Genomic DNA, 12,317 nt, shown 5'->3' on the forward strand with positions numbered 1-12,317 from the left:
CCCACAAATGAGCGATGATTGACCACGTCCTTGAAGCAAAGCCTCAACACACGCAGCCGGTGTTCGAGAGGAGGACCGACGTCTTCTCAACGAGAGCCCACCCCTCCCCTCTTCTTCCTGTTTCCACCTTTTATTGCTGAGTGTGACATCACATGGTATGGAATATCCCTTTGATTGGTTTAGGTCAGCTGCCCTACTGATGTTTCTCTCCTCACTTTTTGCCCATCCCCTAGGAGGGTTAGAGAAAGGCCCAATACTGTGCCACTGCTGCTCAGCAGTAGACACAACACTGGTGTGGTAACACTGCTGTTCCAGCTACAAGTACAGAGTACGGCACTGTATGGGCTGCTGCCGGGAAAGTTAACATTCCAGCCAGACCCAGTACACTGACTAATCCAGTGGCCTTCTACGATGGACTGACTACATCAGTGGACAAGGGAAGAGCTACTGATGTCATCTGCTTGGACTTCTGTAAGGCCTTTGATACAATTCTTCAGACTAAATCGGAGGGATATGGTTTTGATGGATGGACTGTTAGATGGACAAAGAAATGTGGCTGGATGTCTGTGCCCAGAGTAATAGTCATTGTCCAAGAGGAAATAAGTAATAAATAAGTGGTATTCCTCAAGGGTCCATGCTGGAACAAATACTATTCAGTGATACTACATCAATGATAGAGATAGTGAGATTGAGTGCATGCTCAGCAAATTTGCAGATGACACTAAGCTGAGTGATGCAGTTGATATTCTAGAGGGAAGAGATGCCAAGGGATGTCAGTGGGACCCTGACAGACTTGAGGAGTGGGCCTACGGAAAACTCATGAAGTACAACTAGGCCAAGAGCAAAGTTCTACACCTGGGTCGGGGCAATCTTCAGTATCAATACAGACTAGATGATGAATTTATTGAGAGCAGTCCTGCAGAGAAGGACTTGGAGATACTGGTGGATGAAAAAATGGGTATGAACTGGCAATGTGTGATTGCAGCCCACAAAACCAACCATATCCTCGGCTACATAAAAAGAAGCGTGGCCAGCAGGTTAACTGAGGTTATTCTCCTCCTCTGCTCTCTAGTGATACCTCACCTGTAGTATTGTTTCCAGATCTGGGGTCCCAATCCAAGGACATGGACCTGCTGGAGTGTGTCCAGAGGAGGGCCACAAAAATGATCAGGAGACTGGCACACCTCTCATGAAGAAAGATTGAGAAATTTTGGGTTGTTCAGCCTGCAGAAGATAGCTTAAATGAATTAAAGATCAATGAGAAATTGAAGCAGGGTACTTGGAAACCCATGTCTTAGGGAATTCTGCAAGAAGTCCTTGAAGAATGCAATTTCCTCTTCATCTAATCTCCTTGGTTTGGGAGGTATTATCTCTGCTTCCATACCAATGTTCTGAGCCTGCCCTTCATGAAGGACCCTTGTCTGTCCAAAGGTGTCTCCAGTGTTCAGAAGAGTACCTGGAACCTTCCTATCCAGCATCCTTCCCATAGCTGCTGAATCACAACTTGCTTGACTTGCCCCAAGATAGTTTCCAGCCAGAAAATTTTATCCTCTTTGTACATACATGTATACAAGTCATGCTCAGAAGAGGGAAAGGAGAGCCAGACCTGGATAGGTCAGTACTTAGAACACACCTAGAAACTAGAAGACCCAGGATCAAGTCTGTTCTCTAGTAAGTAGTAGATGGTTTTTATACAACTGAATTGCTTCTACAGATAAAACTGAACTTTGTCCTTTGGTATCGGGGGAGTGACATTGATGAAAAACAGACTTCCCAGAGAGTATTTTGGGAATACCTCACATCTACCCAATGTGAGGACTTCCATGAATCATAAAACCACAGATAATGGTCCTTTGAGAGGCTAGATGGTCTATTCACATTGCCTTATCTGGATCAACTATACTTTTGTTCTTCCCCTGTCTTGCCTACTTCCAATGATGAACAGAATGGCAAAATATTATAGAACAGAACATGATCCACTACTGTTCTTTGGGCAATTATAAGACACTGTGTAATTCAAGAGCAAAGAAACTGTCCCCTTTCTTTGATTATAGGCTAGTTCAAAAAGGCATATGGTCCAATATTACACCATTGTCAATGCTGGTAAATATTTGGTATAATGCTTGAGGAATTCATATTTGGGAAAAAAATGATGTGGCACCAGCATAGGAAAACACTAACTAAGGATCATAAATGAAAGATAAATAACATCACACAGCTGAAAGGAGGAGGCTGTTATGTCAGAGATCAATGTCCATATTTACTGTGTAATTAATCGTCTGTGGATCACAGTCAAGAGAACACAAATGCATTTCAAAGAAGGCACATGAGAGTTGCGTGATTTCTAAGAGTCTCTCCAGTTAAACTCTGGTAATATTGAGCACAAAGGTAAAGTAAAACACTTTTTTTTTTTTTTAATTTGTAAAGAAGTACGTATTGTAGTTGTTCCAACAGATAGTTATTTCAATGACAAATTAGAATTTATTCAAAACAGAAGAATTAGATAAATAAAAGTCAAAGCATTATGTGTTCACTGCAGAACCCTGCAATTAGATTTCAGTGTAGAATATTTCAACAACTAAGGAAGAAGACATCTGTCTTTTTTTCAATTACCAGAACTTTCCCTAGGACCTTTCAAAAAATGATAAAAAGCAGTCTCGCAATGACATTAGCCAGCTTCCCTGGCACTCTAAAAGGTATCCTTCTGGTCTCATGTGTATGCCTAATTCAGCTGATATTTTTAAGATGTCTGCTCCAGGAAGGGGTGAATACCCCCTAAACTCAGTTGACTTTAACGACATTTCCACTGCCTAGGAAGAAAGACTGAAATGAGACCGAGTCTGTACTAGAGTAGTCTAACATATTCAGACAAACCTAGCTCTGAGTGCATGTAAATCCTGTTTATTACTGCCAACAGCAACCACTACCCATTATGCTGTTCTCCAGATATGTCAGATTCTGTCTTATGATGCTGGTGAAGACAGAGATGAAGAGCCTTGGTCTAAAGATGACATGGCATTGTCACTGTAATGCCACAGCATATGCTTTGTTACCAGGAGGAAGATGGTATGAACTGAATATGACATTGTCCTATTTCTGATGTTGCTGCTTGCTTCTCAGAGATCAGTACCTTTGTTGATGTACCTTGATATGGTTGTGGGCTGTCAGGGGACATCATGGTAGAATCTTGTAACTATAACATAGGAGTCATAATAAGATGTTTCTTTTTTTTTTTTTTTTTTTTTTCTTTCCCCCACTTAACTGTGTTTATTCATATTCCTGAAGTCTGTCTGGCACCTAGTGTAGCCAAGGCTCCAGCTCTGTCAGAAGCTTTTAGAAGCTAATTCAATAAATATTGGGATCCTATCATGACCCTGATGTTAATACTTAAAGGTTGAAGCCCTGGAATCAAGTAATAATGTAAGAATTTCAACTGCCATTAAAAAAACTTCTTATCTTCCTTGCAGAGCACAGCAAAAAATTTTGTTTTGATGGATGCCACTGGCTCATAAACATGTGGGCTGATTCAACTCACTAAACTGGCAAAAAGTATTCACTTCTTGTTAATTTTCTGCCAGTTTAATGAACAGAACAAATGCTAGAAGTGGTGCAACAGAAGCAGCACAGACTCAAAAGTAGTTTCAGGAGGACAGGACAGAACTGCATGTATCATCATTAGCAAGCTGTTAGATCAACTTACATACCTCATTTAAATTCACCATAGAAACAGCAAGTACAGAATAGAAAGAGCATCTGAAAAGTCACTTCAGGCACTTCACAGACTAGGAGATGACTAGATATTTTTCATAGCTACAGAGAAATCTGTTACCCGTGAGCTTGTCTAATCCCTTTTCCTACTCATACCTCTGGTGTTTGTGGCATCCTGTGGTCATGCATTTCTCATGCTATCAAGCCGTGTTTAAACTGCAAGAGCTACTTTTATTTGTTTAAACCTGCTACACCCTTCTGTTGCCAGACATGCTGACAGTTTCTGTTGCTTCCCCATACTATTTGTGATTTTATGGGTGTTTATTATCTCCCCTCCCCCCACCTCATTTCTGGTCACATTATTTACACTCTGCACCCTTTGGAATACACAACCTTTTCTGCCAAGTACTATAAGAAGAGGAAGCTGCCACGCCACAGTGACAGTCTTTGAGATAAGAAAGAGACCCTGGGGAAAGAGATCGCTGCTTTTCTCTGCTATTCTTATCAACTCTGCTATTCATATCAAGCACACAAGCACAGTGACCTTCTCCAGCCCACCCTAAACACAGCACCAACAGCATAACCTCTGCTGTATTTCCTCCTCCCTTGCCCTGTGCCTCTGCATCCTCTTTCATCTTCCTGTTCCAGCCCATATGTAGCTTGCCCCACTGCTGGTTCCCTTTATTCTTCAGGTTGAGTTGGGCTCCCTGACTTTGTTCTTGTCTCCTCTGCCAATTTTTGGCAAAAGGTTGCCTCTGTTGCCAAACTTTGGCTCAGCACTCCCCCACTCCAGCCCAGAGCCCAGGTCTGCCTTCAGCACTTCTTACATCCCCACTTGTCCCTTTCTGTCATTTCTGATGTTTCCACTGAATGCACTAAGTCCCCACAAATAAGAAAGGAAAAAAATCGCTCCTTCCCCTCAGGACAGCTAGAGCTTCCTTATTTCTCATTTCCTTTAGGTCATGCATCACATTTCATTTTCTGTGAGAAAACTTTCTCTAACTCTACAACACAGCTTTTTTCACCTGTGTATCTCCTCAGACAGCTGCAGCCCTGTTGCCGCATCCATGGTATTGTCAGCTGCAGCCATGCCACTTTCCACCACAGTGGGTAGGGTGACTCCCATGCTGATCCAGAGGTCTGACACACTGACATTCCCTGGTTTTCCAGTCACTGTTTCTTCCTCACACTGGAATCCCCACCTGGAAGCTGGTTCAGATACAGTATTGATATCTGAACCTTCCGGCTTCTTTGTTCTTTATTTTTCCTTAGAGCTCAGCATGTTCCTCAGTATTTCCCTCACATCTCCCTTGATTGCCTCCCATCAGTCAAGCTGGGTAGTGAGGTCATTACACTCTGCCTTGTGCTTTCCTTCCAGCAGCAGTTCATTGTCCAAATACTGCTGACATATTGTGGCACAGGAGACTGAGAAGCGTCCTTCATAGTCCGTAATGAGCATGACTGTGTAGATTGCATTAATCATAGAATCATTTAAGTCGGAAAAGATCTCTAGGATCATCAGGTCCAACCATTAACCTAGACTGTCATGTCTACCACTAAACCATGTCTCTAAGCACCACATCTACACGTCTTTCAAATACCTCTTGGGATGATGACTCAACTACTTCCCCAGGCAGCCCATTCCAATGCCTCACAACCCCTTCAGTGAAGAAATTTGTCCTAATATCCAACCTAAACTGCCCCAGTGCAACTTGAAGCCATTTCATCTTGTCCTTTTGCTTGTTGCTTGGGAGAAGAGACTGAATGCATGATGAGGACTCACTAAGGCCTGGGGCACGGGCACAATAGCCATCTCTTGGTTTGAAAGGGTGGGTGCTGATTTCCCAAAACTCAAACCAGAATGCCAGTACTACCACTAGAAACCTGTCTTCCTCAGATACCCATCAACGGCTGCTAAGTAGCCTACCTGGGTGCCAGGAGTGATCCCGAACAGACCACTGCAGCCAACTGCCAACAACAAGCAGGTGCGATCCATACAGATGACACTGAAGGATACACCAAGGAGAGAGCCTACGGTGGGGAGACACATCTTATTTTCCGGCCCTTCCCTTCTCATCCTCTCCTGAATGTTGTCCCCCTCTATCCATCCCAACACCCAAACCTCCATAATGTTGAGGGCTGAACTGGGAACAAGGGTAGTAAATGCACACTGTCAGACCCATCACTCCCTTCTGCCCTAAGAAGATACCTCCACAGCATATCAGAGGTATGGGGTTTTGAGGAGATCACTGACCTTGTCCTCCTGGAGACTGTGGTACAGGAGTCTCAGCATCCCTGGTCAGTTCTACAAAAGTGTTTTCATCCCTGGGCTCCAGGGGGGGATTTCAAGAGCTGTGACTTAGCTGCCATTTCCAAAGCCTAACCTCTGCCACCCCGGGGAAACTCTTGATAGTGCTGCCAGGGGCCATAAGGTGAGCTCTGGACCTTTGGGATATGCTAGAATGATGAAGCATTTTGGTGAGCCTTCAGTAAGTATGAGTATTGCCAGCCAATTGTTGGGGGTGTCACCCCAGCTCTGCTGTGGGTCCCACTCACTACATGCAGCCTTCTACACCTGGCATCCAAAATGATGGTGCTGAACTTGGTGGCAGAGATGGGCCCTTTGACTAGTCCTTGTCCCAGACTGGATCCCCCAGGCTTCTCCCACCAGTAAAGCACAGGAGCCAACAGGTGGCACGTTGTCAGGGAGCAGAAAGCACACATTTTTTTAACTTGTTTTTTGTTTTTTTCCTTGTCCTGGGGGAGCAGTTCAGTTCACTAAATGGTTTTCCTGGTCATAAGGGCACACCATGAAATGTAAAAAAAACAATATAATTAAATGTCTTACGTGAAACTTTGTACTAACAAGATATATCATATCACTGTTGTGTTCTTGGTATTGCATTCCTGCAACTCCATGTGAACACACACAATATTCTACCAGAGCTTTACAAGATGAATCACCTAGCACTTGAAGCATCTACCTTTGGCATTGCCTAAAATTTATCTGGAACAAATTGGAATATATATACATAATGTATTGTAATATATATACAGTATTGGACTACAGCTAACATACCTACTAGCAAAAGGGGACAATGCATTATAAGACTTCCAAGTCTGCCTGTGGGCTGGAAGCACTCACCAGCTGCTGACCCGATCCTCCTTTGACCCAGCTGGGCAGTTCAGCCCAATGCTATACAAAGGCATTGATAGCTAGCACTCTCAGTGTCTATCACCACACCACCCTCTAGGAAAAGCTCTGCATTACACTAGTCCTGGGGTTTTGCTTAATAGCAGAAAAATACTTTGAGCAACTTTTCCCATTTGGTGCTGGAAGGTCTCGTCTCCAGCTCCATCTTAACATCTTTTGGTTGCACATACCTGTGGTGGTTTTACTCATCTGGGCAGCTGAGCTCCACCACAACTGCTCTCTCACTCCCCCTCCTCAAAGGGAAAGGGGAAGAAAATAAGATGAGAAGGCCTCAAGGGTTGAGATAAGGACAGGGAAATCACTCAACAATTATCCTCACATGTCAAGCAGTCTCAGCATAGGGAGATTAAGGTATTTTATTGCCCATTACTAAGAAGCTAGAGCAGTGAGAAACTAAAACATCTTCACACCATCAACCACATTCTATGTCCTCCCCTTGCGCAGCGCAAGAGAACAGGGAATGGGAGCTGCGGTCAGTCTACAGCACTTCATCTCCGCCACTCCTTCCCAGTCACTCTCTGCCCCTGCTCCCCATGGGGTCCCTCCCACGGGATGCCATCCTTCCCGAACTGAGCCTGTGGGGGCTGCCCACAGGCAGCAGCTCTTCAAGAACTGCTTCCACATGGCTCCGTACCATGGGGTCCATCCCCCAGAAGCAAACTGCTCCAGCACGGGTCCCCCACGGCTGGGCAGCAGCTCCCCCCAGGCCCCCTCCTCCTGCGTGGGCTCCTCTCCAAGGGCTGCAGCTCCGGCCCGGGGCCTGCTCCTGAGGGGGCTCTCCGTGGGCCGCAGCCTCCTCCAGGCCACATCCACCTGCTCCACCGGGGGCACTCAGATAAAGGCAGCTCCGGCCGCGGCCCCAGGACCAGCCGGGCGGGCAGCAGGGCCCGGCGGGCGCAGGGCCGCCCGGCTGCGCGAGGCCAGGCCAGGCCAGGACCGACCCGGCAGCCCCACGCCCGGCTTTCCCCCAAAATGGCCGAAGCTCCCTCAGCGGCTTCTCCCAACCACGGGGAAAGCGAAGGAAACCGGAGGACCTGGGCCCAGGCGCCGGCGGAGGGCGCCGCGAGGCGGTGCCGCGGCCGGGCCGGGCGGCACGGAGCAGGAGCGGGGCCGAGGCCCAGGACCCTCGCCCCGCCCCGCCCGGCAGCGCCGCGCTCCCGCCCCTCGCCCTGCCGGCCCCGCTCCCCCCGCGGTGACGCCAGGCGCCGCCCGGTGCCGCGGCCCGCCTCTCATTGTCAGCGGCCGGACCCGCAGCCCGAGCCCGAGCCCCGCGGGCTGCGGCTGCCCGAGTCGTGGCGCGGCTGCCCCGGCCCGGGTCGCCCCGGCGGCTGCCCGAGCGGACCGAGCGCGCCGCGGGCGGAGGCTGAGCGCGGGCGCTGCCGCCGCCCAGGTAGGCAGAGGTGGGCGCCGCGGAGGGCCGCGGGCGGGCGGGTGCCGCGGCCCCGTCCGGAGCCCCGCGACGCCGCCGCCTCCGCCCGACCGGCGGGGTGGGGAGGAATTCGAGGCATCCGCTTTGTCTGCGCTGCCGGCAGACCGCCTTGCAGCCGCCCGCGCCGGGCGGGTGCCGCGGGACCGGGGTGCCCGCGGCGTGGCGGCGGCGAGACCCCGACCGCGGCGAGGCCGCGCTGCCGGGAGCGGCCAGGCCGGGCCTGCCCCGCCGCGCCGGGGCCTGGCGGGCTCCGGCACTGGCCCCGCGCCCGCGGCCCGCGGCGGTCGCTCTGGGGAGCTCGGCGAGAGCGGTGCGGCGCCCCGCGGGGCTGCCCCGCCACCGGTGGGAGCCGCCCTCGGGCGGGCTCGGGCTGTGCTCGGTCGCCTCCGAGGAATCTCCCGAGCTCCCGGACCGGCCGTTTACCTGGCGGCGGGCACGGAGCGGGGTCGCGGCCGGCCGGAAGGCACACGGCCTTTTTGCCAGGCTGGAGCGCTGCGGGTACTCTGCAAAGGCACGCAGAAATTCACCGACGGTTTGGAGATAACTAAATGCTAAATGCACGTCAAACGCTCGGTGTAGGGTTCTCTCCTACGATTGTCATGTAGTTGACCTTCTTGAGGCTTCTACGTGCTTAAGGCATGGGGTTCCTGTGAATAGCCATCAGCTTTTTTTTTTTTTTTTTTTTTCTTTTCTGCAACTATCTCCTTGCTTTCCTGTCAGTTATTTATTTATCTGATTTTTTTCCCAGCCCATCCACTCTTATTTATGAAGAATAATGTTCTCCCTGTTATGTGTGAGCTTCTCTGATGCTCTCTGCCTTTGTTAATCAGGTTAAGGCTTCTTTGCTGCCTTGTCTTGAGGGAATTCATTTATTTAACATCACAAAATCTCCTTTTTCTCCTCTTAAACTTACTCAGATACTGCAGTTGGCTTTGCCAGCTGTCACAAGTTGTTGGTACGTAGAGCAAGTGAAGTAGCGGACCTTTGGTGGTTGTCTTTGATGACCACACTTCCATTGCAAATTTGCATTTTATTTTCTAATGCTACACTTGAAGCCTTTAAACCAATCAAACCCAAGTTAAAGTGACCATACCAACTAGTCAGCACCTTCTGATTAGGTGCAGTTGGATTAGATTTTAATAGGTGCATAAATGCTATTAAAATTCTCCACAAAGGCACTGAAAGTAGTGCTCACAATTGCAGCATGCATTGAGGTTGTTTCTTATCAAGTCTCTAGCTGAACTGAGAGCTTCCTGGGCGGAATCTCTCCTAAGTGGCAATGCATAGTGACGATAGTAAAAGGGGAAATATTTTACAACCCTGGAGTTTTCTTCGGCATTCAAGCTTTAGAAAAAATGCAGTTACTTAGCATATGCCTACAGTCTTGTGGCAGAGACGCATTTCCTTGCCTACTGGATAATGAAGAGGGACAGTATTCCTCTGCATTTCTACTGCATGTGTGAGTACAAAACCAACAATTATGTGCTTTGGTTAGTTAATAAAAGCCTGTGGCCAGTCAATGTGTTTCAGTAGGCGCAGTGTGCTACATGGCCATTTCACATCGGTGGTACTTGCAGAAGTATAATTCCTCTATTGTGTTGGATCCACAGCAGTAAGGATGGCTGCATTGGCTCCAGTACTCAAACTCTTCCCAGTGCTGATTAGGCTTGCTCATACAGCAGAAAAGGATCTGCTCTCTCTTCCTGTGTTTGCTGCCTGCCAAGCTGTTGAGCTGGACGGGCTCCCAGAAGGCTCCAAAAGGCCCTGGGGAGCACTGGCCATGCGTAGGGCTGCAAAGCAGAACCCTGCTCAGCTGTGGTGAGCACAGCCCCTGTCTGGGGTTGTGCCCTGGCAGCTGGGGCTGGTTGGGTCACCTAAGCCCCCTCTAACAGGCCAGGCCCTGGAAGTGGAGGAAAGCTTGCAAAACTGTTTGCTGTGTTTTTTTGGACATGTGGCTAAAAATTCCTGAGGGCAGGAGTAAATCAGGATAAGGAGATATAGAAGCATAGAATAACTTAAGAGTAGGCAGGTCCTTGGTAACTAACTTCCCTGCCTTTGTTCTGGTCCCAGTGGCCCTTCAGCCTCAGCTTTCCCTTAATCCTTTAAATGGTAAAACTTTCTTATTCCAGTTAAGGGCAAGCTGACAGATTTCTACTTTATAGGAAGACAAAATATGTTATGGCAACATAGTCTCTTCGCTAGCTCCTCTGGCTTTCTCTGTGCTCTGAAAATTTGGCCCAACTGCAAATAAGCTACTGAGTTTATGTATTTAACATAAGTTAGTAAACGTAGACAAAAATAGATCTTCTTGTATAAAGAGTACTCTCACATCTGGCTGTGACCAGAGATGGTAGTTAAAAACAAAACAAAAATAACAGTGTGCCTTACTAACAATGTAGGCCAAGTTATTTTGTTCTTTCGGATGAGCTGGTGATTAAATCTTTGAGCATGATCTAACCCTAGTATTGTACACAGGTACTCTGAGATTGTGCTCATCCTCTGTGAAGCCATTCCTTCCCACCAAGGGCAGCGGTCAGCAAGGAAACAAATGAGACATGCCTTATTATTTTCAGAAGTTTTTCAAAAAGTCTGGTTGGTATAACTGAGCCAAATCACAAAATGGAACAATTTTGATGCAAATGTTAAGCTCAAATGAAGCAAATAATCTTGTTTAGGACACTGTTTGCTCTGGAAGATTGACATGATGATCAGGAGCGGCAGCATGTTTTGCACTAACTACTGAAATGCAAGTCATGGGAACTCTTAAAACATATTGGAAGGAGAGCACTTGTCTAAAACCATTGTAAAGTCTTTTTTCTTAGGTTACATTTGGATTTGTGTATGTGATACAGAAAGCACGCATTTTGAAATACTTGGTGACAGCTGATGAGCATTACTTCTTCCATCTCTGTTGCTCTGCTTCACCTTTTGATACTATTATTCCCTTTGTTTTTCACAGTCTACGTTTTTTGAGGTTTTTGAGTACTTTAACTTGATCTCTTCTACTGTCAGTGGTCACCAAACGTGGGATTCACTGCACTTATCCCAGACTCAGCTGCTTGCCTGGGTGAACAGCCAAAGGCAGACTTCTCCATCTGGTGACTGAGGTCAACCATTGTAGACACTGGATGGTCAGTCATATGTCTAGATTTGGGGACTTGGAGTTAGTGACCGATTCATTTTGATGGAAAAACCCATGAGCGACTGATACCTGTGTGTACTGTTCCTGTGGAGTTGGTGGGATTTGTGTTGTCTCAGCAGCCTGAAAATCGGAGTGCATGAAGTATGGCATTGAATTTTAGCCAACAAAATGTGCCAGCTTAGGTCTTACCCTTTTTGTGTCTCTGTAGGTTTTGACAGCGATGTTCCCCTGTAGGGGCCCTCATCTCGACAGATAAGGGGTTGTAAGGCACAGTTCAGTTCTATGTTCTTTAACCCTCAAGCAGGGTGGAGTAAGATAGGCAAGGCTGTTTGTTGCACCTAAGTGCACTGGCAGTAGACACAGGAGCACAAACACCATACACAAGCAGTTTCTATTTCCTTCTTGGTATAACATTGCTGAGACTATTTTGGTGCTTGCTCATAGGGGTTGTACAGCAAATCTAGTGTTTATGTTACTGAACTTTTGAGATTCTCGTAGAAACACAATACAGAAAGTTGAATGCACTGTTATAATGAAGGGTTGAAAAGATGAAGGATTTTTAGAAAGTTTAAATTAGTTTAAATATGATACTCAGCCTGCTATGCAGCTTTTTGCCATGAGTATTGTGTCTGTAGCAGTGAGAGCTGGATGAGTTGTGCCAGCAGTGGAACCCATTAGGATCCACACCAGTAGCCCAGGGAATGAAATGGAGCATTTGTCTGCTTAGGAACAAGGTTGCCAAAATACACTGCTATAAAATGTAGGGAGACATCAGCTGCTAAGTTTGTTTCTGTGTGACAAACAAATGGGAGCTGATGCTCGCT

At 47.4% G+C, this 12,317-nt stretch overlaps 1 protein-coding gene across 1 annotated transcript in view; it reads left to right on the forward strand.

Annotated features, from left to right (window-relative positions):
* Positions 1-8,101: 8,101 nt before the first annotated feature.
* Positions 8,102-12,317, forward strand: part of LUZP1 (leucine zipper protein 1) — a 45,710-nt gene continuing 41,494 nt past the window's right edge. The window contains exon 1 of the mRNA XM_027444061.3: positions 8,102-8,312. The gene's annotated coding sequence lies outside the window, so the exon portion shown is untranslated. The remainder of the gene's footprint in view (positions 8,313-12,317) is intronic.

This window comes from Anas platyrhynchos, chromosome 24, assembly GCF_047663525.1.
Source record: "Anas platyrhynchos isolate ZD024472 breed Pekin duck chromosome 24, IASCAAS_PekinDuck_T2T, whole genome shotgun sequence".
NCBI classification, from domain to species: domain Eukaryota; kingdom Metazoa; phylum Chordata; class Aves; order Anseriformes; family Anatidae; genus Anas; species Anas platyrhynchos.